Source organism: Triturus cristatus, chromosome 7 (genome assembly GCF_964204655.1).
Source record: "Triturus cristatus chromosome 7, aTriCri1.1, whole genome shotgun sequence".
Classification (NCBI taxonomy): Eukaryota; Metazoa; Chordata; class Amphibia; order Caudata; family Salamandridae; genus Triturus; species Triturus cristatus.
The window spans coordinates 1,278,598,854-1,278,626,367 of record NC_140590.1 but is presented as its reverse complement, the minus strand read 5'-3'; the positions used below and the strand labels follow the sequence as shown (position 1 = coordinate 1,278,626,367).

General features: G+C 42.2%; 1 protein-coding gene and 1 long non-coding RNA gene across 4 annotated transcripts in view; one reads left to right on the top strand and one right to left on the bottom strand.

Annotated features, from left to right (window-relative positions):
• Positions 1 to 27,514, bottom strand: part of LOC146811827 (uncharacterized) — a 188,233-nt gene that overhangs the window by 10,924 nt on the left and 149,795 nt on the right. The window lies entirely within an intron of this gene.
• LOC146811826 (uncharacterized) overlaps positions 18,739 to 27,514 on the top strand; it is a 164,103-nt gene continuing 155,327 nt past the window's right edge. For both annotated transcript variants that reach the window (XR_014966787.1, XR_014966786.1), the window contains exon 1: positions 18,739 to 19,035. This is a non-coding gene — a long non-coding RNA (uncharacterized LOC146811826). The remainder of the gene's footprint in view (positions 19,036 to 27,514) is intronic.

The following is a 27,514-nucleotide window of genomic DNA, read 5'->3' as shown; positions in this document are numbered from 1 at the left end:
TCAAATCAAGATTTGAACTAATAAAAGAAGTTCAAGACATTTCTTCAGCATTGGAAGTCAGAGGCTTCGGAGTGCGAAGGAAAGGTCTGCTGTTTAGGCACATTTGGCTGTTTTCATCTGTTGAAAATAAAGGCCAGAAAATATTCAACAACCAGTGATCACCTTGAGATCTAGAATAAGGAGATCATTAATGAAAAATGTTATCCTGTGACCAGTAGGTTTCAAAATTATTCTATTGTTAAAATCAATGTCATCTACTCCAGGGACATCATACAGAATTACTGAAACCGAGTCCTTACTGTGAAAATATAGTTTGCATGCTGGTTCTGCTCCCAATACTGCAGCAGGGCCTGTGATCTGCAGAGATGGCTGTATAATTGTGTGGGAAGGACAACAAACAACAAACTAAGCAAAAAATCAACATAAAGGTCCTTGTTCCTGCTTTCACAGCGTACAATATGGATGGGCGCCTTATTTATGTAATTATTAATGTCACTGATAACTGGCTCTTGGTATTATATTATGTGTATTTGTAAAGCGCACCACCACCCACGAGTGCATCCTGGCACGGAGCAGGTGTGTATGCCTAGCCCTCCCTATGGTAGGTTGGGTAATTGAAAAGACAGGTCTTCAGCATCTTGCAGAAAACAAGAAGAAAAGATGGCGGCTCGGTGTGAAGTGGGGGTTGCTCCACATTTTAGGAGTGAAGTATTCTATTGCCAGGTGTAGTATAGAATGAAGAGAACATGAGGTGTAAACTCAGACAAAATTGAAAGCTTTATTAGAACGAGAAAACTCAGAGTTCAGACACAGTTCTATAGAGAAATTGCTCCACAACTTGGGCATATGCCCAATTAGGCTTCAAATAAATGAGCTGTGAAGACATTTCTGGTCAAAAACGGGTTCTTTCTTTGAAGATGCCTTTAACCAATAATACACACAAACAGTAGGCTACATAGATATTTTGCAGCCTTATACAATCTATGATGGGAAGGTGTCTTAGGAAATGCGCCAATGCTGCTTGGTGGAAGAAAGAAAGGCCACTCCGAGAAGCCTAAACCTCTCTACTGTCATACAAGGTTTTAAGAGAGGAAACAATATACTGGGCACAAATTATCTTAGTAGCAGTTACCTGGAAAGACAATCACTAGTTACAAAGAGATGCCAGAGGGAGTGTATAGGAATCAATTCCTTTCCCTGTACCAGCCAAACAGGTTGACTAAAAACAACAAGGAGGGAAGTCTAGAAAGGTCTCTTGTTGGTAGTAAAGCTCTGTAGCATGCACCGATTGTTTCCGAAAACCCATCTACAGCTTTCCCCATCGAATCTGGGCTTTGGAACGACTTCATCTTGAGCTGGGCATCCACAGTATTAATCAACCCAATGTTTTCCTCCTTTGGTTGCAATGGGTAAAGATTTGGTAGAATGTGCATCAGACCTTATATACAAACACCCAGAAATATCAACTCTCCGGAGAAAAGAGTTTGGATCTGGTACGCCATTGCTTATGTGAGGAAATTGGAAGAAAATTATCTTTTAACAGGGCACATTCTTGGGAACATATCAGGCAAGCCAGCTTGGCACAAATTGAAGATCTAGTTTATGTTTGATTCTAGCTAGGAGTTATCACACTAGGTAGGACAAAAAACTGGAAGGAAGCCTCCCCTCTCCTTGGGTATCACATTTTAGGATGATAAATACTTAAAGTCAGTGACTTCTTAGGGCCCAATTCCTTTAGATATTGGAGTTTTAGAAATTGTTTCAATATTTAAAAAGTACAAGAATTGTACAATAATGGAAGTATTGGCATGCAACTGGATGGTAGTACAGCTGTGCACCCCTGCCCAGAGTGACCCCAGCTGTAGTTTATCTGGTATCCTGAAATTGTTGGCCCGCCACACAAAATACTGCTGTGTGTTTGTTTAGACCTAGAACTTGTAACTGACCAGAAGAGTCAGAACCTGGCTCCAAGGTCTGGAGGTGTGCACTAAGAGACATGGGGCTATGTGTATGTAGTGGGACAAACGCATTAAATGGTGGTGCAGCATTGAACGTTCATAAGGGCATTCTGATCATCCCTTCCTAAGCACAGCAAATTGGATGATGGTGGGTGCCGGAATGTAGAAGGATGCGTTTTGTACTGTAGAGGGAATCTTCTAAGTAGGAACTACTCTAGAAGGCTGAAAGCAGCTAGGTGCAGAGTCTTCACACTTATGCTTATGTTAGGAAGCTCTAGTGTGGAGACAGCATTGCCATTATTTGCTCTGAGAGCCATTCAAAAAGGCTTTGTTTGCTGCTGCTGTTCCAGAACCCTTACCATGGAATCAAGATTCCTGGTCTTGAAAATGAATATAGGAGTGGGACCCAAACTAGTCTACTTGGTTCCAGTTTCTTCATGACCAAAGAAATGACTGCTCGGCAGAGTCCTCAAAGAACTATGAGATGCATGTTTCTAACAGCTGAAGTCTGCTCAATTTTGCTGGAGGAGCTGTGGGTCTCTCTCGCGCCTGGGAATCCACCTGGCCTGCTGAGAGAGAGGAAGGAGTGCCTGACTTTGTGGGGAGATGACCACCCAAGGAAGAGAAGCCCAGCCGTTTCGACCAAAGCGTGGTACAGCCTAGTAGAGCAGTCTGAATCAAAGGCAGTAACCAACAATGGCCAGAGTCTAAGAGTGAGACTAACGGCCTACCTATGCGTTTCATGACCAAGCTTCGTAAGCCTACACAGCTGACATCCTGACCATCAGCACAACAGTGATGTTGGAACCCACTAGCAGCAGTGGAATGACTTGTGCAAACACTGCCAGGAGCGGACACCACAGTTCGAGGCCCTGTGACTGCCAACAGTAGGGAGGCGCCTAGTTTTTTTGGTCAGCTAGGTCTATATCTAGGTGTGTGCTGCTGTTCTGCCGGAGCAGCCCATTTCTCAACTGTAATTGGGATTAGGAGGTGAAGCGCCTGCCCATGCCACTGCTGTGAACCACGAGCATGACCACTCACACTGCTGTTGTCTGCAGACCTTGCACTTCACACTTGTGTTGTCTTCAGACTTTGCACTCAAGATTCATAAGTGCCCAATAATTCAAGTAAACCAACAAAGTGAACTAGAACATGGAGTGCCTATTTAACACTAAATTGAATGTTTATTTGTTTCCTTTACGCAGTGAAGCCCTGAGAGAACTTTTTAGTAGTGGAATACGACTGAACTGACCTAGGGGGTTACAGAACCAGGAAGGTTGCTAACACATACTATTGTGAGCTTGCACCTGTGCTATAATATCACCTAGTCATATGCTGTGCAATTATAACCCTGCATCACTCACATCAAAACCCTGTGCCTGATTGACCTTAGTGTACTATTACATTTTGATGTGTGATAAAAGCACTTATAATAAAGGAAAGCACTGGGCTGAGTAGCTTGTATTGCTTATTTTGCATACCTGTTTGAGTCCCGAGTTTCTATGACACCCACCCCCATGCACACAATTCCTTAAACACGCAGACTTTAACTGCTCATCCTCACTAACCTGAGAGTCAAGTGTGAAAGGGTGTAGTTGGAGCCAGTGCCGGAAATGGAAATATAAAAGTGAAGGTACTCATTATCCCAGAGTACCCGTTTGCTACTGGGAAGTGCATGTATTTTCTCCTTGGACACTCTCCCCTTAGAAGTATTGCATCCCTCATGAGAAGCACTGGAAGTGCCCCTGTCAAATTAAAGACATGCAGGAACTCAGTATCTAAAGAACTGCTTGACGTCCAGTTGCAGAGCCACAGTCGGCCAGGCCCCAGGACATCAGTGGTAAAAGGTTCCAGCCATTCTGGTCGATGTCCCAAACCTCCTCCCCTTGCCCTCCTATCCTTGAACGGGTACTGCTGATGGAGAAGAGATGCAAGTCGATTGCAACTGCGAAAGAACAATCAGCCAGATTTCCTTAAGGAAACTTGTGACAGCTACGAAAGTGGTTGATTTTGGCGAAGCTCAAAATCTATCCCATGCTTCTCTTTGAAGTAACTACAATTATTCTCTCTTTTGCATACAGACCAAGTAACACCGCCTGACATATCTGTCAGATCCTTATTAATTATTGCAAACCCACCTGTTTCCTGCTAAAACACAGAAAACATTTCCTCCACAACATATGAAGGTGGTGGGGGAACTAAATAAATTTATTTCCAGTTTTGAAGATTGAACACTGTCACGATTGTGGTTGCATATACGTTCCCAAAAGACAGGCAGGAGTTGGTATCTCACACTGCTTTCCTGATGTTCTCAAGTGCCAGCCTCTTTATCAGGAACTGATGAAGGGAAATCGCTAGATTATCTATTTCTCCATGGCTTATGCAACAAATCTGTATAAATCAAGAACACTTTACCATTTGTTGTGTTTTTCTACTTTGCGTCTTATATTTTAGAGATAGTAATGTTGTGTTTTCTGTTAAGGTTGACTTCATGCAGAACATGTCTTTTTGCGAACAAGAGAGTTCTAGCTCAGGAGAGTTCTGAGGGATAAGTTTAAAAGTCAGACGTTTCAGGCTCAAGTTGCCTTTGCTATTGAGGCATAAGACTGATCAAATTGAGAAGGAGTTCCCCTTCAAGGTCAAGATCCGGGTTGTGTGTATCTGTCTCCACCTTTTCTCCGACCTGTAGTGGAGTGAGGTAAAACAAACACAAATGAGACAGAATAACCTGTGTTCACAGTAACAAGATAGATATTAAAAATTACACATCTGAGAAATAGCTGTTAAAAAACCTGGAGAACACCAGTTGAAATTAGGAGGAGGGGATAAGAGTGGGCAAGGAATCTAATATGAAGTACAGATATTGGCCGGAACCCCAAATCATACGGTACAAAAATTAGCATTATTTAATGTTTCTGTCTCACCACAGCACAGTGTCAATGAGCAGTGAAGATTGTACTAGAGGAGATCAAAGGCACTGAAAACCTTTATCAACTCAAAGACAGGAGGTGCCAGAGGTTTAGAAACAATCTCTACTACTGGTGAAGACACTGATGGAAGGGTGGTTTTAGTACCCAAGTTTCAGGTTACTTGTACTGAAACCATTACCAATCTGTGACTTTAATTCTGAATCTTATCATTCTTTAGCTTTGTGTGCCTTTTTAGGCACAAGAACGATCCAGAACTAGCCCCAATTTTACTTGGGAAACTGTGTTCTTGGCCAATTTTGTCTAGCTTCTGTGGGATCAAAAACCATAATTGGCTGTTTTGGGAAACATCTGTGCAGCTGTGATGCTCCGAGGTAACTCTTGTTCGATCATTGGCATTGGTTCCTGCAGAAGATACTAGTTCTCCAAAATGAGAGATAAATATTTTTTGAGAGATTTTGCTTTAGATGTGTCACATTTTGAAAAGATCACTCAGTAGAAAAGGGTCCCCAAGTCATTCCACTGAGTCGTATTCTTCAGAACGTACCCAAATGTGTGCACCTGGAGGATCCTCTTCTAAACAGTTAGAAAGCGTCCAAGACCAGGGAACCTCTGATAGGTACTGTTGAATCATGCCGAGCAGGTGACTGTGCACACTACAAAATCTCATTGAATAAGACTTGACTGACCATGAAAAACAAGCGTCGCAAGGGCCAAATGCCGAGAACTGCTTTCCACTTCCCAAGCACTGCTAAAGCCTAACATTAAAGTAATATGCAGCAGAGGCACGCAAAGATCTTTTTAAGTCAACTGCAATTGAAAATGCCACAAAATCTTGGTCCTTACATAAACAATCATTTGCAATGCAATAGGTCTCGCATTTACACGAGTTTGAGCTATTGACATTACAAATGGCAATGCCTTTTAGTTTTGATTTCTTTAAAAGGCATTGTCATTTACAATGTCAATAGCTTAAACTCGCGTAAATGAAAGACCTATTGCATTGCAAATGTTTGTTTAGGACTTGTGCCCTGACACACACATACAAAACACAGTAACAGACAAACAGCTGACACCACTGAAACACACGTTCAAGCATGCACAGGAACAGAAACAACAGCAAGCAGACGTACACACAGAAACACATCTCCATCCCTTCAGAGGAATCACTCTGCCCTGGCTCCTTTGAGGCCCCATTTGCCACTGTACTCTGAGCTCTATTTTCAAAATTATCGGCTGCCAATTCCGCTTAAAAATGGCCACAACTTTTAGAAAGGATAAAGAAAATGGCCCACGGTAAAGAATACCGAAACTCCAATTAACAGAGTGCAGGGCAACCGGATTTCTGTGTCACATCAAGTAATGTTGAATCCTCGCTGAACACTTGTGGGGGCGCCTGGCGGGCCCTAAACGAGTTACGGCCATGTGTCTACACTTGTTAAGTAGTGGCTGAGCGCCCAGCGCTGCTGCATCGTCCTGTGAGCTGAGCTGCTGTACTTGTGGGCAAGGGGGGGGGAGGGGTTGAGTGATAGGTGAAAAATCAATGCAACCTTGCGAGGAGGCGACACGCTGCGCTCAGCGTCTGCACGCAAGCATTGAGCCAACCAAGCACACAAGGAAACCTAAGCACCAGCTTAAAAACGGCAGCGAAAACATTTAAAGGAAGATGGTGGCCCATACTCATACTTCAGACACAAGGACACGCTTTTACACTCAAAAACACGGACTGTGACTGTTATAAATGTGGTCGCCCTGCCAAGACAAACATCATACGTGAGCGATCATGCGCAGAACTTGGAAGCAGAGGCCGATGGGAGGGCAGCATATTATCACACCTCCTACCATCAGTCTTCAGTAAGCCACTCGAGTAATCCTGTCATTTTAGATACTTCACTGGGCACCATTTTGTCTTCTCCGTCGCCCACGCTGTGTGATTGGCTAATAGCGATGCAGATATTTTTGAGAAGGGCACCCAAATGGGAGGTCAGTTCAATCAGAACCCTTGTTTCCGGAGTGCTTGAAAGATTAAACACGTTTCCTTACTGTCATCAAATCGCCAGGAGAAGATTTTTATTTCCTGTATTCCCCTTTCACCAAACATTTACATACAATATCAACTCTGTCACAGCCACCGAGGAGATACGTAGAAATTCAAACATAGAAGCCAAGTTTTTTAAAAGTGGTTTTTCCTTTATCAACAAACCATGATTTGAAACATCTGCTTTGTGAACCGAACTACATTTTAATACCAAGTTTTTTTGGATAGTGTCAAATAAATAGATTTCCAAATAAATGGTAATTTGAACACTGAATATTTTTCCTTAACTTTGGGTATAATCACGGCACCCGCGCTTTACTTTTAATGTTAAAAATAAAGCGCAGGTGCCGCGATTATACCAAAAGTAAAGTAATAGATGTTTTTTCTATTTCTTTACTTTTGGCATAATCGCGGCACCCGCGCTTTACTTATAACATTAAAAGTAAAGCGCGGGTGCCGTGATTATACCCAAAGTTAAGGAAAAAAAAGCACTCGCCATGTACACTTTTCTCTTTTTTGGCCGTCCCACTTGGACGGCCTCGGCCTGCTTTCCTTCTGCCACAGAAGGTTTATTATTATCTTTATGGGGCCATGTGTTTGCCCCCATAAAGATAACAAACCTTTTGCAGCAGAAGGAATGCAGGCCAGTCAGTCCAAGTGGGACGGCCAAAAAAGAGAAAAGTGTATGTCACACTAACATCTTTCCCAATGGCTGGCCACCGTTTAGCATAAACGGTGACGCCGGCCAATGGGAAAGAGGGGCGGGGCTTAATGCCCCTTACTAAAAAATCCCATAATCATTAAATCTCGCCAGCGAGACTGCGCATGTCTGCGCAGCCTACGCCAGGCGAGACCTAAAAAGGAGACAGCAGTACTGTTCAAAACCATGGGACACACTATAGAATCAAAGTCCAGCATTCTGCTTAATGGGTATAAATGAATAAATAACCAGGTGCCAGATAGGGATGGTTACTGACTCATAGATGGCTCTCATAATCAAAATGGCACTTATGCAGGAGAATTTCTAACATTCCTAAAGAGAATGCATCCTAATCTGCTTTTTGATCCTTACTATTGTGATAAAGGTATACTGACAACATAAGCTGCCAGATATTATTTAGCTCAGTCTATGAATTGAGCAGCTCAAAAGTAAAATGGCAATGCCCTTGAGCAGGATTACTCTGAAAAGTGAGGGGTATGCTTCTGGTTTAGCTGATGAAAACCTCAAAGCCAGAAAACTCTTTGGGAGATGAGAGGTCTAACCCTGCTTCTCATACAGGGGGTGAGAGGTATATTTCTGTTTTGTCTTGGAGAAAAGAGAAGTCTGCCTGAAATGTTTGCTTAGTAAGTTAGAGGCCTATACCGACAGGTCTTTGGGAGGAAAGCAGTCGATGCTAATTGGTACACTTGAGGTGCATGAATTATCACTACTTCCAGTGTAGGTCTGTGAAGAGTGAAAGGCCAATACTGATAGCTCTGTTGGATGTACGACGTCTAGAAAAGAAATGTAAGAGATGGTATGCTAGCGCTGTTCCACTTCTTTTAATACACAGAGAGATTACTCATATTTAGTATGGTTATAAATCAAGTCTTAGTTTATGAGGACAATACAGAATATTATTCTACATCCGACACCTTCTGCTCTGGGAGTTCAGCCAGCGAGATTTCTCAAGGTTGTTCAAAAATACAAAATGTAAAACAAAAAAAACTATAAATAAAAAAACACAATTCTCATTCTAAATCACAATCCTACAACATAATGTAATGATAATTGGTGCTCCAAAGGTTAAAGAAATGTGACTTTCCCAAGGTATGACGTGCACATAATTTCACTGTGCATGTCATCACAAGAAAAAAGGTCTTAGAAGAAGAAAACAAAGGGGTGTGAAGTGTACAAGTAGGAAGATTTATAATAATAATGAAGGAATAATAAAAGAATAGGAAGGAATAGAAATAGTAATTTTATAGTTCAGCGTGGAAGTAAGTAATTAATAAATGGTTCAAAATTAGAAGGCGGACATTCTGCCTTAAGCAGAATGCCTTTCATGAGGACTCATGTAAAATCAGCCTTCGGTATATGTCAGCCATAAAGTAATATAAGCTGTGGTGAAAATATGCTCAAATACAATAGTGAAAAATATCCTTTGGGAGAACAAATTTGACTACATTTGAACATTGCAAGAAAAAACAATTGTGATCGGAGTGTCGCATCAAGCATTGGTATGATATCCCTGTGACAGCTTATTCAGAGATGACAAAACTGAGATATGCATAATAAGTTCTCTTCCACAATAATCTGGCCTACAGATTTATCTACATGCAACCAATCAATATGGTGAACTCTCCTGTGAAACTAGGCATGCATCAGTTTTTTCCTTATGACCTCACAGAAGGTGGTGACACACTCATCTGTACCTTGAAAGTGCGCTTGAGAGTACACACCTTTCCAAACTTGGACCTCAACATAATAGGAATACAACTTTGTGGGTAGTGAATTTTTATTTATAACTCTTGGTCCTTCGCTACATGTTATTACTCGACTTCCTGCTGAAACTAAATTGTTCCTATGGACTGTTTTGGTATACAGATATACCAATGTTGAACTATCACCATACATATTCAACATTGACAGTAATGTAACTACAATGGCTAGTAATTTCAAAAGCGATTTTTGTATCCAGACTCTGAGTATGTCCTTCATTTGAGAAGGTATATTATAACTCCATGTTGCAATTTACTAAGTGATATGTGTAATGGATTACTCGCCTCCTCACCTGACACCTTACTGCGCGTCACAAGCCAACAACACCATGAATTTCACCACTATAACACTTGGTTCCTTTCCAAGAATTGTAAGTCACTCATCTTTGTTTCTGCTCTGGAGGCAAGAACTCATTGATAAAATGTGGCTGTATTTGCATTCTTCCTGAAGCTCTGTGTGCAAGGACATTGATATTGGTGTTAGTGCTACATGAACTTACCACCTCATGCACCACTATGATCAACATTTTTTTGGTACAATTTTCAAATTTATTCATAGTAAAGTTTGTAAAACCAACAGATATTTTTCAATGTTGCATTTGATCTCATTGTCAACAAAACACATATCATTTTAAGACGAACATATACTAAGTGGATTTAACACAAGAGCTCTAATCATCATCATTAAAGCTTTATTTTGACATTACATTACCGGGGCCCAACGGAATTCCACCCGTGCTTTATAAAAAAAGACACAGAATATTGGGCAAAGGCACTCAGTCCTCTGTTTAGGGAAATAATAACAACAGGTCTATTCCCTCCATCCTGGCGGACTTCGATAATTTCACTAATTTTCAAATCGGGTGATAAGACCCAGCCTAAGAGCTACCGGTTAGTTGCCCTCTTGGACAATGAGGCAAAATACTTTGCTGGCACGCTGCTGGATGAACTGCAACTCTGGGCGGAAGACAATTCAGTCATCCCCCTAAATCAAACTGGCTTCTCTAAATCTGTCGGGACCACAACAAACATAACAACAATGGCTCTGTTAATCGATAAGGCTGAGATCACTAGAACGCCACTACATTTGTGCTTCATTGATTACCGGGCAGCTTTTGATCATGTAAATCGTCATAAACTTTGGTTGAAACTGGCAGGCTGGGGCATTCCCCAGGCTTTACTGAACTTGTTAATTAATCTGCACACTAAGACCTGGGTGCAAGTAAAGCTGGGTGACGGCTCAACTCTATCGAGGAAAATTCCAACAACAAAAGGCCTCAAGCAAGGTTGCGTACTGGCCCCGACGCTATTTAATCTGTTTCTTGCAGATCTGATCCCGCTATTAAATGCTAGCAAATCACATTCTCCAAAGATTGGGAATCTAGTACTACCATGCCTAGTTTACGCTGATGACCTAGTATTGATCAACCAAACGAAGGTGGGTCTACAGCGTCTTCTTGACATCACGTTTGAATACTCTGAGGCTAATGACTTAAATATCAATCTGGAAAAACCCAAAACCATGACAATTAAAAAGAACCTGAAGAAAATACCTGTCTGGTTTTGGGACAAGATTCAAATAGACTCAGTTACAGAGTACACATATCTGGGGGTGATCATTGACAGAGGCAGGCACTTTGTAACCCAAAGAGATACAATTAAAAGGAAAGGTATAGCCTGAGCCGCCTCAATGAGAAACCTCAACTCCAGACTGACGGGCCCCTCACTTGCCCCACTGGTTGAAGTTATACGAGCACAACTCCTACCCACAATAACCTATGGGAGCGAAGCACAGGGGGGAAGGGATTCGAAACTCTTGGATGCTGTGGTCGCAAAAGTGTACAGAATAATATTTGGTCTACCAACACGAGTCTCTCCAGCACAAATTAGGCTTGAGTTTGGTGTGCAAAAACAGACCATTGCAAGGCAAGGCACGATAGTCATTTTTTGGGATAAAGTAAGGAAATCCAAACCAGGTACTCTAAATTGGCACTTGTGGACTGACTTACAACAGAAAGCGTCATCACCAGCGGCAAAATATTTAGCAACTAGCGTGTCAACTCTGGGTCTCACCGAACTTTGGTCAACTCCCACAAGTCATTGCCTCCTTAAAAAATTAACAAAGAAAATAGTAAAGAACGAATCTTGGATCGAAGATAAGGCAGCCCTAACAAGGAGGTCGCATGGCTGGATGATTTTAAGTTCCTACTCCTCCCTGGCTGCACAAAAGTATTTAGCTACGGGTTTTGCCAAACATACAAAAATTCAATTTTTAAAATACAGATTAGGCTTGTTGCCATGCACAAAGCACTTTCCATATTGGCTGAAAAACCAATCTGATTCTAATTGCCGTTTATGTGGTATACCGCAAGAAGATATGCTGCATCTCCTCTGCACATGCGAAGATCTAACAGAGGAAAGAAGACAGCTTTTAAAACCACTTTTTAACCAGAGAGGCATTTGCACACAGAGACAGGCTGTGTTGGCATGTTTTGCACCCGAGGACACGCAGCTTAACTGCCTCTTTGTAAAATTCTTAAGACAAGTGGAGAAGAAAATGCCAAGTCAGAACAGCAATACAGCTGACAAGGAAAAAGAATGACGCTGCTAAAATAATTGCTTATTCTTTTAATGTACTGTAAATACCATTAGGTTATAATGTTTTTTTTTTTTTAATCGGTTTTAATGTTTAACATGTAATGAGATATTTTGTAGCAATAGTTTTAAGTAACTTTGCTAAATAAAATAAACTTAAACTTAAATGTCATAAAAGCAATATAAAATCTAAATATTTAAAAGTGTAAAAGTATAAAATATCATGCAAACATATATATTTAAGATTAATGCCGCGACACAACAAACATAGGTCTATAGGCCAGCTGAATTCCATTTCAAATTCCTAATGCTGCAGGGGACAATGCATACATCTTTGATTTTATAATCCACAATCATCCCAGAAAATTAGCAACAGAAATAGCGTAATGCAAGGATGGATCTGAGCTCAGCAATCTCAAAGCAACACTGCAGTCTCTGGTGCCCAGGTTCTTACATGTCTGTTTGAGCCATTATTTCTTTCACGGCTCTGCATAAGCAGGGCAAACAAACAGCACACATGAGAGAATGTTACAATTTGATATGGGCAAATGGGACATTTGTTATCTGCTGTGGAGGACCACTTACATTAAAAAGATTTTAAAGGGAGGGTGCCTACACGGAATTGAAAATATAATCTTCTATCAAACGGCTTGATAATATGTCCCAATAAGGTTCATAACGTGAAAAAAGTTTGATTTCTAGGATCCTCCCTATGAGTGAGCTGCTCTCGACTGCACTAAAGTTATAAGTCATCGTCATTTCCCAATGATATTCTTTCATTTTCTCTTTTGTTGGGAAATGAGCACTCCTTGGGTTCTCCCATAGTTGCTGCATTCCCATGTTAGTCAATGTATTCTTAATATTAAGAAGCCAGGCAATCTTAGACTAGCAGTCTGCCTCGCTGACATCCCTGAGAGCGTCAGCTTAGTTTGCCAACTCGGGGGTGGACCATATTCTGCGCCAGTATACAATATGATGAAGTCTTGCTATCTTTTCCAGAGAGTTTCGGCCTAGATAATTAAGCAGAGGCTTGAGTTGCATGCTTTGTGGGAGGGTAGTGATTGTTCGCTATTATGTCATCTCTGCTACAACAAGAGGTGTCAAATTCTCAAAGCCCCAGAGTTCTGAACCATAAAGAACGGAACTCACTCCTTTAGAATTATAGATTTGCAGCACTGGGTTGATCTGCTTTGTCAATGAGGTCTTAAATTCTTTGACTAGTGCGCCTGCTAGCTGGCGGTGTTTTATTGCCATAATTTCTATTTGAGTTCTCCAGCTCAGTTTTTTTGCTAATGTGATTCCTAGGTAGGTGAACAGATCTGTCTGTTCTAGGTGCTCCCTGTCTAGTTTAAAGGCACTCCTAAATTTTCGATGCTCGTTAAAAGTCATGAACTTTGGTTTGCCCGGTACTTGCCATTCCAAGGCGTGTTTGGCTTAGACCAATGTGTAGATTGCTCGGGACAAGGAGCAGCACTGTAGCTTTACGCATTTTGCGCACTAGCTCTTTGACATTTGTTTCTGTTGCTCTGGCAAAATACCTGGGCTGGGCATGGGCATTGAGGAGAAAATTAATTAAGCGCTCCCTTGATGGTCCCTAATGAATTCAGTGTGTAGGTCTTCCCCACTTTTAAGCTGTACCAGGGACAATTTTATTCTAAAAATTTTTAATTACTATATCTCAGTCTGTTGTAATGTTTAATGGTTTTTTAACAAGACTCTTTTAAAAAGTTATTTTAAGGTATTTATTGAAATGTATGTTTTATATGTTTGTGTCTTTTATGATTGTATTTTTAAATCGAATAAAGACTGATTGAATGGTTTAGATGTATTGATTATCAATCCTTGTGTGGTGCAGAAATCTTCAAAGCGAGAAAGTGCACGCTGCAGACCACTCGGAAATTATAAACGTGTTGTCTGCGAATAGTAAAATAGGTATCCTTGTACCTGCTATAGCCGGGGCATCTGAGGGGTAAGTAGCAAGAAATTGTGTGACTCCACGGAGAATAGTGTTGGTGCACCCCATTTCTACCTGGAAGCGATCTGTGACATTACCCTGCGAACCCCAACAAACTTGCGCAATGTTGTCGTCATGGAGTCTGACAACTAGAGAGAGCAAATCCAAGGGCATTCCCAGATCCTGTGGCACTATCCAGAGCTTTATTCGTGGGACTAAATCAAAAGCGTACTCAAGATCAACAAAGGCCGCGTACATACTGCCCTTTCCTATTACAACTGTCCGCCAGGATATTAATAAAAAGTGAAAAACTTGGTTGATGGTGCTAACTTGCGCTTGGAAGCCCGCCTGTAGGGGTGACAGGATATTGTTGGTTTCAAACCATTCCTGAACCTTTACCACTGCTAAATGAGCCACCATCTTTTGAATTGAGTCTATTAGGGTTACAGGCCTATAGTTTCCTGGCAGTGATCAATTGCCCTTTTTGTAGATAGGTATTATTTCTGCACCTCGCCAGGATTCGGGAATTGGGGCATCGTGAGCAATGGCACTGGCTAATAGTAATATATATCTTGACCACGTATCCTTTTCACGTAGGAATAAGTCTGCCAGCACACAATCGGGGCCAGGTGCTTCCCCCCTGTAATTGCACTCAGAACAGTTTTTAGGTCTGAGGGTACAAAAGTCAATTAAACTGTGTGCGGGGAGATTACAAAAGCCTTGCTTAGCTGCTCATCTTCCTTTGCATATTGTATAGCAAAATGATAAATCCAGACATCTGGGGCAATGTGGTTTTGCGGGGGCTTTGATTGCCCCCTCTTCCCCATTTAACTAGTTGCCAGAAAAGTTGGGGGTTGTTCACAGAGCATGCTAGTTTGAGGTCCTGACATCTTTTTTTGTCCCAATCTTTTTTTGTACTGCACTGGGAAGTCTAATATAATTTCCTGGCTTGTTGTATGCTGGCTATGTTATTAGTGTTATAGCCTCAGCAATATGCTTACGAGCTTGTCTGCATTTTTATTCTACCAATGGTGCTGAGGCTTGGGGGGATTCCCTTTGCTATGGGAGAACTTGACAAAATGGGTTTGAAGTTTGTCAAAAAGTTTAGTGTGAATCTTTGACATGTCTTCGCATCCAGCAACACTTAATGGATATGCCTCTAGTTCCGCTGTTGCAAGTCTCACTTCACTAATTATAATGGACAAGACATTTTGATTCTCTACTATCCTAGTCCGCTTGACCCGTCTCATATCATTAGAGATTAACGAGTCTCTGGTTGAGTACAAGGTAGGCAGAGATATTCCCTTGCTTGTACTCAGAAATGCAATTGCAAAGCTCAATGGATCGTGGTCGCTCTCAATTCTCTTTAAAATTTCCATACCGAAAAGAGCAGACCACTTTTTCAAATCAATAAAAGATAGTCTATACGACTTGCATGGAATCCATTGCTATAGGTGTTTTCCCCCTGTCTATCAGATATGGTTCTCCCAATTGCTGCCCTAACACCATTTTCCAGACAGAAAGCTTTAAGTTGAAGGGCTGTTTCTGTCCATCTTTGGCAGGTTTAGTTCAAGACTTGGAATGCCCCAGAGTGCATCCTCCTCTTCAGTTAAGTTGTTGTCATTTAGATCAAGTGGCTCAAAGGTTGTGTTGAAGTCTACTGCTATTATTAATAAGGATGTGCCTGTGGAGTTGTCTTATAATTCATCAAGGGCCATCACAGTTCTGGAACCCTGACCACCTCTTTGGCCTCTCACATAGACACTGTATATATCAAGCTTGGCATGAGAGCTGGTCTGCAAACGGACACCAAGAATGTCAAGGCAGTGTGTAGTATGGACCTGTATCTTATGGCCTAAGTCTTGTTTGATCCATGTTGTTAACCCCCCTCATGCCACGGATCGCCAGGGTGTAAAAGATAAAATAACCGAGATGAAATAGTGGATCAGGGGACCATGTTTCTTGGTATAGACAAACATCATCCTGTTCCACTAAACTGTTCCAACTCGGGAGCCACCCTTGGATCTTAGGCCAGCTATATTACAAGACAGCAAGGATATCTGAGCTACAGGAGGGGGCGGGAATAGGGGTGTACAATCTCTATGGGCTATAATACTTGGATTGTCATTACACTGACTCCCTGGTTCCAGGCAAAGAGCTCGAATCAAATAGCTCCTCCTCCGATTGACTGCCTGCCTGTCTGTTCATTTTGTACCATTTTGAAATCACTCAGCATGATTCTTCCACGCTATTAGTACTTTTTCGTTACTGCCTATACACTACATACTGCTTTTTATTTATTCCCTTCAATATGTTCTTCCGATCAAATGTAAGAGAGAGCACTTAATACTGTCAAAAAGTCATATCTATTTAACATTTGGAGCACCAATTTTCGCATCTTCTTTTGTAGGTTTACGATTCAGAATGTGAATTTTTGGGGGTTTTTTAAATTATTTTTTTGACATTTTTTTATTTTTGAACCGCCTTGAGAAAGCTCATATGATGAACTGCCTGCTATGGATATGTATTCATTATCGTCCAACAAAATGAAGACTTCAGTTAGATTCACTCGATAGATGAATAAGTACACTCTCTAAAGAAGAAGTGGAATAGCACTATACCTTCTATTTCGTTTATCTGATTGCACTGGGAGACAGATTACATCTAGAGGCTATCCTGTGCACACACAAAGCAAGATGCTATGCACAAAATTGTGCAAAGCTATGCTTGCCCTCTAACCATTCTTAATGCTCTCTATAAAGAAAGGTCTAGCAAAGAGCTAAAGGCAGGTTCCAAGCCTGTCTCAACTTCTTCTGCAGGAGTAGACCAGTTTATTCTAGACATTTTTATGGATGTTTAGAGGGCATCCCCGATTTTCATATGGAAGTTTGGCTATATGTTTCTGATTTCTATTTAGGAGAAGAGATGTCTGTCTGTGATTTTTAATTCTTACCAAGCAGGAAGTTTTAGATGTCTATTTGAGAAAGACCGCTTGTGGATCATACTAAAAATTGGCAGTGGGCTTGGAGCCCATCCATTGGCTACCATTGGTTTGCTTAATGGGCTCTCATTTGCTTTTTTTTTATTCAATAGCTAGCCTTTTTCTTCTTGAGCACAGCCTCTTTGCTATCCTTTTGACTGGCTGAATTGTATCCTTCCACTACTCACATTTAGGGAATTTCTTTTTTTATTTTTCATTAAGTACTCAAGGAGAGTTCTGTGTTTTCTTATCACTCTTGTGTGCTGCTCCCACCCACCCTCAAATACACGCCCATGCTGCTTCCCCATCACCTCCTAGAAGCTGCCATTTGCTGCCAGGCTATTCTGCATTCCACAAAGCACTTTTGCGCGCCTCTGTTACTTCCTGACACCCCACCCACTCCTCAAATGCTTTCCCCTCCGCTACTCCACTGCTGCCCCACCGTCGCGGATATTTAGAAAAAAAACATCATTTAGTTTCATTTTATTAAATTGTTAGTACTAACCCTAACAATAAATAATATTGCATTATATTAAAATAAATAATAAAAGGACTAAGTAGTATTATTCAAAAACAGTCTTCAATTAATTTGATTAAAATGTGATTTCAACCAAGTACAAGAATGCTAACCCTAGGCCTGAATTATTGTTAACAATTAATGTAGCGATTTTTTTAACCATAGTGCCAAATTATGATTACATTAAAAGTTATTAGATAATATCACAAAGTAAGAGAAGATGAAGTAAAGTTGTAGTCTAAGAAATGGAGGGGAAGTCCATGCCAGATGAAGTGAAGGGACGAAGATAGGTTGGACACCCTTCCAACACCAGATTCGAGAAAACCCTAGGCCTAACTATAAACCCAATATTAACTGTTCGCCACCACAAATCGAAGATACGCCCTACATGCTAGAAAAATCGCAACATGAAAATATGCATCTTGAATACTCAGCGACTATCAAATTATCTCAGCAAAATCCAGTCAAGGAATGGACATGTCCGAGTTCACTTTATGCATAGACGAATGCAACATGGACGATGCCATCCATCAGCAGGAGTATTGACAGCACGCCTTTTGGAATCTTACAGAATGCTCTGTAAAAAAAAAAAAAACACTTCTTCCCATTGGTTGGCTCCGGATTATCAAGCACTCCATCTTTAAGCGGTATTTCTTCAGAAAGGGTCAATATGCAAAATCATTGCATTCCTCACAGATTTTCTTACTTCAGTGATTTATTTATTTATTTATTTATTTTTACAATTTATAAAGCGCGAACAAATGCCCGTAGGCGTCTCGGCGATTTCTGCCACAGACAACACGTTTTGACTTCCTAAGACATGTAAATCTTGTGTTGGAGAACACTCATTTTCCTTGCCACAAAACACTAGAACCACCTTTCTCAGGCCTTGCCCTAGCAATCTAACTATTCATACTTTCGAATGCAACTGAAGTCAACAGTGCATACAATAAATACAGATCAACGTCACCATAAGAATTACGTTGACTCCTGTATGTGTGGGCTGTGTGATGGTACAAATACAGATCATATATTGTATTAATGTTATATTTTGTTGATTTTTTGAACAGCTGCATGTTGCCACGGAGAATACTTTTTAACTATGCGCTTTTCCATCTGAATGATCTCGATTATATGTACTAGGAACTTTCAGATTCCTCATCGACTGTCCCGCGGGTGGAAAATTCCACTGCTACCATATTAAAGCCACAGAACGAGAAATGAAACCCAGAAGGGACGCTTTCCTGTGGAACTGGGCGGAGGCAGACTGCAGCACTCACCTTCGGTGCTGCCAACGATCGTGGGCCAAACTTCCTTTCCCTGTCTCCCCATTGCTTCAACCCGTCAAACAACCCCGCCATCGCTGGGGGTGGGACTCGGTCCCCTAGCGTGACGCGCCACCTGGAAAGGGGCTACATACACCGGATGCTGTAAAGGCGCGCCTGTACTCCTGCAGCGCGGATGCGCCCGGGCATGCCCGGGCAAAGCCCGGGCCAAGGGTGGCCCGTCTGCTCCCGACCGAGACCGGACGAGGCTGGGCTGGGCCATTCCTCTTGGTCCTGCGATCTGAAGAAACAAATCACCAGTAAGACTTCTTAAATTTAATTTACCTGCACTGAGGTATAACAAGCGAAATGGGGAAGAGAATATTGGCAGTAACAACCAAGGGGAAGCCTGCGGCCAAAACAGCATCGATTACAAACTATTTGAAAAGTGCAATGGGTATTATTAACAGTGAGATTGTCCAGGTAGAGGAGCGGCTAGCTGCTACTAAAACGGCCCTGAATGCTGCCCAAAAGGAGACTAAATTTGTCATGGAGGATAGTGAAAATAGCACTGTTTCTGAACTAGAAGCACAGGATTTGGGTGACCAAAACGTTGGGGCAATAGTAGTCTGAAGGATAATAGCTCCAATCTTCCTAAGCCAGACTATTCAATTAGGCCAGGACCTTGTGTATCGACAACTCTCCTTGAAATATCCGCAGTATCAGATTCACCAGATCTGATCTCACCACCCGCAAAGAGGTGTAAGCAGCAAACTGCACCAGTGCTGTCGAAGAACAGCCTCCAGAACACCAAAAAAAGAGGGGAAGACATCAAGACAGGATGAAAGGGATTTTTTGATAGGACCCGAAGATGCAGCACGACATATGCAAGGCATTGAGACACTTTTTTAAAAAACTGCATGGAAAAATAGACACCACTGAGAGAACGGGTTATGTCTGAGATAAAAATAGTGCAAAAAGATTTTACTACACTAATGGAACTGGTCACAGCCTTGCAGACATCAAATGTTAAGAATATATGCCAGAAACCCATGTTTGGCATGTTTAGTAGGAATGATAATACGGAATCACAACAAAATGTTCCAAGCCTTGTAAGAGAAGTAGTAAAGGCTAACAGTCATCAACCCCCTGTATTGCAAACAAGGGAAGTACCAGGATCGTCTAGATCTCAACCTGTTGTTAACAGAACAAATGGTAACTTACAAAATGGCACAAAACATAATCAAGTGGTTGATAGCCACCATAGACCTAAGACGTATCAGGAGGGATTTCTCAGCTTAACCCCCCCCCCCCAAGCTACTCCCTATGTTATTGCCTTAAAAAATGTCCCAAAACTTTGTGATAATTCCATTGAAACATGGGGCTCACTGAAGAACCAGGTTGTACACTGGTTCTCCAGTAACACCCATTGTAGCACTAGGCTTTTATCCCAAGAAATAATTATGTTAAGAAGAGTAAGCTGGGTGGGTAAAGGGGAAAAGTTATGCGATGGGGACTGTGTCGTAGTAAATTTCCGCCATTCTGAAGTGGTAGGATGCCTATTGGAAAATGTATCGGTAAAATACACCTGGCCCGTATGATGATCGTAATGACAGCATTATTGCAGTACCTCTTGGATACTTCTACAGATCTAGTCCTGAGCAGTCCCACCAAATAGGCAGAGTTAATTGCACCCCAGCTAAATTCAGGATACCACTTATGCCAAATAGGTTCGCCCCCCTAGGAAGCTGCATGAGGTTGATTGACTGGGCTTAAAAACAACAGAACCAGATGATAGCACCTGTACTTTTAAGCTATTAGACACACCCATTGAAGAAGTATTTGTGACAGTTGAGCAGATAAATGAAGGTAATTATTGTATCCCCTCACAAGGTATGGAAGCAGATTCTATGGAAGCGCCGCAACTAAATGTTTGTAGTGATCCTACCTTTCAGAACAGCCTGATTGGAGTAGCTTCAACAAGCTGCTCATTGGTCGGGCCACTACAAATTATGTCATGGAATGTTGCAGGGGCCAAAAATAAATTGCATAACCCAGTATGGCTTGAAAGTATTCAGCATTGCTCTTTGATTCTTTTACAGGAAACATGGTCGACAGAAGTCTTTTATATTAATGGTTTTAAAACTATTTTTTCTACAGCAATACCGTCTAAGGCTGGGAGAGCGTGTGGAGGCCTAGCAGTATTAATTTCTGTGTTAGCACCCCTGACACTAAAGAAAACATACACAAACTCACAGCACTTCCATTCCTAGTTTTTACTGTCAAAGGAAAGCAGAATATTGTACTTATTAATTTCTACAACATTATTTTTGACAACACAAGACAAGAGATCATTATAAAACTGGAGGCAGAGTTGGACACATTTTTGAATTAACTGGGGGGCGAAAGCATATTAATCTGGGCAAGGGATTTTAATAGTGAACTATGTGAATATACTATAGGGGACCAATGTGGCTATGAAGACGTACTTGGTGACCATATTCCTCATTTCCCTCACAATCTATATGGTGAAACAATTAACCATGTTATGTATAAACATAACCTAGAAATCATGGAGCCAGATCCTTATGAGGGAGTTCGTGTTAATCATACATATGAGGGAGCTAGGTCATCTTCATGCATTGACCATTTCTTAATATCTAGGAACTGTAGGTGCCTGGTTGATAAATGTTTCATACAACCCAGTCTGCTTAGTGACCATCATCTCCTTTTGCTAATATTAAACTCCAAATTATATTATAAAGTGAAGACAACTGGCCTTGCAACCAATAATAAAACGCAAGGTGAAAACAGAATATCGATAAAGTGGACAGTTGTAGATCCCACAGTTTTTGTGGAAAACGTAATTCAAAAAAATAACCATCACATAAAAACATGCATGGATAAATTATCCAGTAACATTGAAATTGTTTCAGCCTTCCAAAATATCTCTGATGAAATTTCTAAGGATTTGAAAGTTAAAGATAAGAAAAACAGCGATGATTATCCACGTTGGTTTAACCATGTTGTTCTAGTTTAAACAGGGATTTGAAGGAAGAATTAAAAAGTAAACCAAGGAATAGAGAAAAAATCTGTAGTCTCCGGAAGAGCTATAAGCAAGCTTCAAAGTCGAGAAAAATTGAAATTAGGGAGAATGCTTGGGATAATCTGATCCAAGCAGCCGAGACTAAGAACTCTATCCTCTTCTGGAAAACTATAGACCAGCCCCTGTTTAAAGATGTTTCATCTGCAAAGGTTGATATACTAGTTATGCCAGAAGAACGGTTAATTAACTTTGAAAATATTTTTAATCCCTTACACAACAGTCTATGGAAATTGACGAAAATCGCTCCACAACTTTAATAAATACTCCCAAAATAGAAATAATTACCATAGAAGAGATAAAAACAGCTTTAAAATAGCACAAGTGGAAAGGCTGCAGGACCGGATGGGGTCCCTATTAATGTTTTTAAGCATAATGTAGATTTCTGGTCCCCTATTTTAGTTAACCTGTTCAATGCTATTATAAATGGGGTGTTACCAGTAACTTGGGCTGAAAGTGTGATTGTGCCTATTTTTAAAAAAGGCGACAGAGGTAGCGAAAAATGCTACCGACCAATATCTCTTCTTGATTCCACTTCTAAATTAATGGGCAGAGTTAATTAGCTAGGTTGGAATGATGGATAAAAGATAAAAACGTATTAACTGACGCCCAGTACGGTTTTAGAAGGGGTATTGGAACGGTTGAGCAGTGCGTAAACCTCGAGCTGCTTATAGGGAAATACACACTTGCCAAAGAAGGTCTACTCCATCTCTGCTTTGTCGACCTTTCCAGTGCATTCGACCTGGTAAACCATTCCAAGTTATGGCAAACATTTTCAAGATGGGAGCTGCGCGTGATATTATAAATTTCCTATCACAGTTATATGCCCATCTAACCTCAAAAATACGCTATGGCTAGAAGGGGAATGCACTACGCACTTTAGAGTTACTAGAGGAATTAGAAAAGGCTGTGTCCTTGCCCCTCTCTTATTTTCTCTTTATATTAATGGTATTGATTTTTTACTACAGAGTTTGAAAGCTGATGCCCCTGTTGTTGGCAAACGTGTCACCCCAGTTTTATTATATGCAGATGATGCAGTCCTAATATCTAGGACTGCAAATGGCCTCCAACTCCTGATAGATAATTTTACAAACTTCATGACCAAAAAAGACTTAAAAATAAACTTGAGCAAAACACTAGTCATGACATGGGAAAATGAAAACAAAGTGCAGAACCCATAATGTTGGGGGAACACCCATCGAAAGGACATCTACTTTTCTTATCTGGGGTTACTTTTTAATAGCAAAGGACCGTGGACTGCACATGTAAATTCCTGTAAATTAAAGTTTGTGAGATCAAGAGAGGCTATTTTTAGATTCTCTCAGAAAATAGGCAATAAGCTGATACGTGAGATCTTAAAGTTATACGGGAGGAAGTGCATCACAGGGGTTTGCTATGGTGGAGCACTATGGGGTATGGCAGATATTTCTCCATTACAAACCCTTGAGAATAATTTTTGAGAAGGGTTTTATCGGTCCCAAACTCAACAGCTACTTATATAGCTCACAAAGAGCTAGATGAACCATGTATGAGTGACTTGATCAATGTGGCTGTCCTCATATTGTGGCATCGAATTTGGACAAAAGATGAAGCTCACTTTACCAAAGACATAATCTTGGATTGCCTTAAATTAGATTATTATAGGAATATACCATGGCTGCATTATATTTGTAAACTTTTAACTGAGTGCAACATAGTTACTAATTTAAAAGATCCCGAGAGCATCCAGACTTATAGTAAAACGGAGCTCAAGAGGAGATTCCTGAAATCTAGAGAAAACAAGAGGGTAGCTGAACTCAGGACAAAACTAGGTGTCAGATCTTATTGTGAAGGACCGATTTCTTTTGGCACACAACCGTATCTTATTTTTACAAGAAATGTACAGCATAGATTTTATTTAACAAGACTAAGGTTGAGTACGCTCCACTTTCAAGTAGCTTTCCCTGAGATGGGCAAGTGGAGCCTAAACTTACCCAGGTGCCCGTGTGGTGGTAAAACCCCCAGAGTACTTTGCATTTTATACTTTTCTGTAATTTCTACAGGGACATTAGAAAACTAATTTTACGACCACTTTTTATTACCAATGTAATGTAATGTAATGTAAAAGAAACTTGTAAAGCGCAACATACACCGGACGGTTTCTTGGCGCTGATCACTTGCTTAAGGAGAGGCACGGAAGGCGGGAAAGGAGTACTTATGTATAAATGCTGCGGAAGAGGTGAGTTTTAAGAAGAGACCTAAAGTGTAGGTGAGAGGGAGATAGTCTAAGTTCCAACGGAAGTGAATTCCAAAAGGAAGGATTCAGGAAAAAGAATCTGAGGCCTCCATGTTTCTTGCGCCTAAATTTGGGCGTCTGTAGGAGCGCATGGTGAGAAGACCGGAGGTGTCTAGGGGGAACATAAGGGTGCAGAAGGGAAGAAATGAAAGAAGGGCCTATGCCGGCCACAGATTTATGGGTCAAGCAACCGAGTTTGAATTTGCAACGCTCTGAAACAGGAAGCCAGTGAAGGGCTTTGAGCAGAGGGCGAGCGTGGAGATGTTTAGGTTGATGATAGATCAGGCGGGCTGCCTGGTTCTGTATCAGCTGTAATCTCTTAGTTTGATATTGTGGGATGCCTACATACAGGTCGTTGGCATAGTCAATCCGAGAGATGACTAATGCCAGCAGTGCCAGGGTGAGGGCCTCGGTGGTCAAAAAGTGAGCTATTTTCCGGATCTTCCTAAGCTGGAAGAAGCAGGAGGACACAGTGGCACTGACCTGGTGTTTCATAGAGAGATCATGGGAGATGTAGACTCCTAGGCTTTTTACCTTATCAACCGGACACGGGGAGGGGCCAAGGGAAGAGGCCCAGAAAGTAGATTTCCAGGGGTTGGATGGGCCTCCGACAAGGACAAGCTCCGTCTTGTCGGGGTTAAGTTTAAGATGGTGAGCGCCCATCCAATTACTGATATGACAGAGGAAGAGCTGAAAATCTTGAATCGCTTCGTCCGAGGAGTCAATATTGAAAACAAGCTGAATGTCATCTGCATAATTAAATGCAGTGACATTTTTTCCCCGGAGGGAGCGAATAAGGGGAGTGAGGTACAAATTAAATAGAAGCGGTGACAGAGACGAACCCTGTGGAACGCCGCAAGTAAGCTTCATTTTGTCAGCCGAAAACTGGGAGAGTCGGACAGATTGGTGGCGGTTCGTCAAGAAAGAACGAACCCAGCTGAGGGCGGTCCCACTGATACCCGCCTCTTTGACACGGTCGACCAAGATGGTATGGTCGACCGTGTCGAAGGCTGCCGATAGATCTAAAAGAATCAAAGCTTGACTAGTATTAGAATCGGCGCCTTTACGGAGTTCCTCCATGACAGAGAGGATCACCGCCTCCGTCGAATGAGCAGGTCTAAACCCAGCTTGCTGGGAGTCTAAGAAGTTGGACTCTTCAATAAAAGAGCTGAGGACACTGGTCACATGTGTCTCGAGTACCTTACTCAAGTAAGGGAGAAGGGAGATAGGACTGAAGTTACCCATAACTGCGGGGTCGGCATTAGGTTTTTTTAGAATGGGAACCACCTCTGCGTTCTTGAACTGGCTAGGGACCACACCGAACAGAAGAGAGTTGTTCAGGAGGGCTAGCGGAGGGGCGGGACAGGCCGAAAAGGCAGCACGAAGAATCGCAGTAGGGCAACAGTCCGTGGGAGAGCCAGAAGAAACTTTATTAAGCAGAGAGAGAAAGTCTACTTCTAGTATAGGGGGAAAGTGGGTTAGGGAATGGAGATTAGAAGGGGAGATGGGCTCTGTGGGCGGCATCACCAGGGATCCAGGGAGGATACTCTTTTTAATTTTACTGATTTTGTCTATAAAAAATAGATTAAGAGAATCACATAGAGCCTGAGAAGGAAGGGGCTTAAGAGTCACCCTGTCGGGATGTGAGAGCTCCTCCACAATGGCAAAAATGTCTTTGGATTTTTGAGCAGAATTAAGGATTTTTGTGGAGAAGTGAGCAGTTTTGGCGGCTGAGATAGCCTGTTTGTATTCACCAGAAAGTTTTAAAAAATGTAGTTTTTCTGAGTGGTCATATTTTCTACGCCAACGGCGCTCGGCTTGGCGGAGTCCCAGTTTTAAAGATTTAAGGCTGTCCGAGAACCATCGATGTGCGTCATGAGGGTGTTTAGTTCTGATTAGCTTGAGGGGGGCAACCTTGTCACTGGCGGACTCTAGCCATTTGACAAGTGCGGCTTCTTGGGAGTCAATGGAGCCGGGGCTGGATGGAATCGAGGACGTTAAGGAGGTAAAAAATGAGTTGAGGTCAACTTTATTCCAGTTGCGGGCCAGGAGGCTAGGGCCTCGGCTGCGGGGGGGCGGTGGAGGGACCAGGAGAGAGAAAGAAATTAAGGAGTGATCTGACCAATGACAAGGTGAGATCACGAGCGACTTAATTCCAAGATTGTAGGTCCACACTTGATCAAGAATGTGGCCCTTAGAGTGAGTGGCCGTGTGGACGTGTTGGAGGCCATTGAGCCCACTTAATAAGTCGGTGAAGGCCAAGGAGAGAGAGCTTTCATGGGCATCTGATGGCCAATAGTTGAAGTCTCCCAGAGCCAGGAGTTTAGAATACTTGATGGTAAGCTGGGAGAGTAGGTCGCCAAAGAGCGAGGGAAAATTTGGCACAGGTTGGGGGGGGCGGTAAACCAGAACGCAGGTAAGGGGAGATACCGAAGATTCAAGACGAATGACTAGGTAATCGACCTGGGGGATATTGGATAGGGAAAGGGAGGTAAACCTGAGGGAGAGTTTGATAATGGCGGCAACGCCGCCACCAGGCTTCCCCGCTGGACGATTGGCTTGAAGGATATAATACCCAGGTGGGATGGCTGCCAAAATGTCAGGGGAAGAATCCTCAATTAGCCAAGTCTCTGTTATGAATAGAATATCGGGACGGTTTGAGTCCAGAAGATGGCATATATCAAGTTGATGGCTGACTAACGACCGAGTGTTAAGATATATGATTGCTAATTCAGTGTTAGCAGGTACCTGAGTGGGCAGAGATTTGGGGGGAGGGAGGATGACAGTATGTTCAGGGATAAGAGAGGACGGGAGAGTCCTGAACTCGGGGAAAGTCCTGCGGCCTTGAGAAATGCCTAGTTGTTTTAGTTTAAGATGACTGGTAGTAATCAGCGGCCAAGGCTTGTGTAGAGAAATTAGCTCCCTGGGGGAATAAGATGAACATTGGGCAGAGTGACAGGCCCCGGGCCCCGACCGGCCGCGGACGGGCGCAGACGGGCTTGCCTTTGGCGCGCCTTTGGCGCGCCGCCGGCGCGCCCGCTGCGCCTGCCCGCTGCGCCGTCTAGGGAACATAGTCATTTTATAGGGAGAGAGGAGGGTAGGAGGCAGCCGCAACTAGAGCGCTACCCCTGCCTTCTCCCAAGATGGCGGCCACCCTGAGCTTAACCCAATGGCAGGTGTCCCAAGCCAAGATGGAGTCCGGCCAGGAGGGAGGCTGAGATGGGAATGAAGCGGGATGGCAGGGAAGTTGATAGTGCCAGGTGTACAGTGCGCAAGGTAAGGGTTAAGAGCAAACAGAAAAGCGAGCGTGTACAAGGTCACAGGAGGCGAACAGTGACACGCCAGACAGTGCACAACACACGATTATTTAAAATACAATACACAGCGTTGCACTCACACCGCCCCCGGCTTTCCGCCTCAG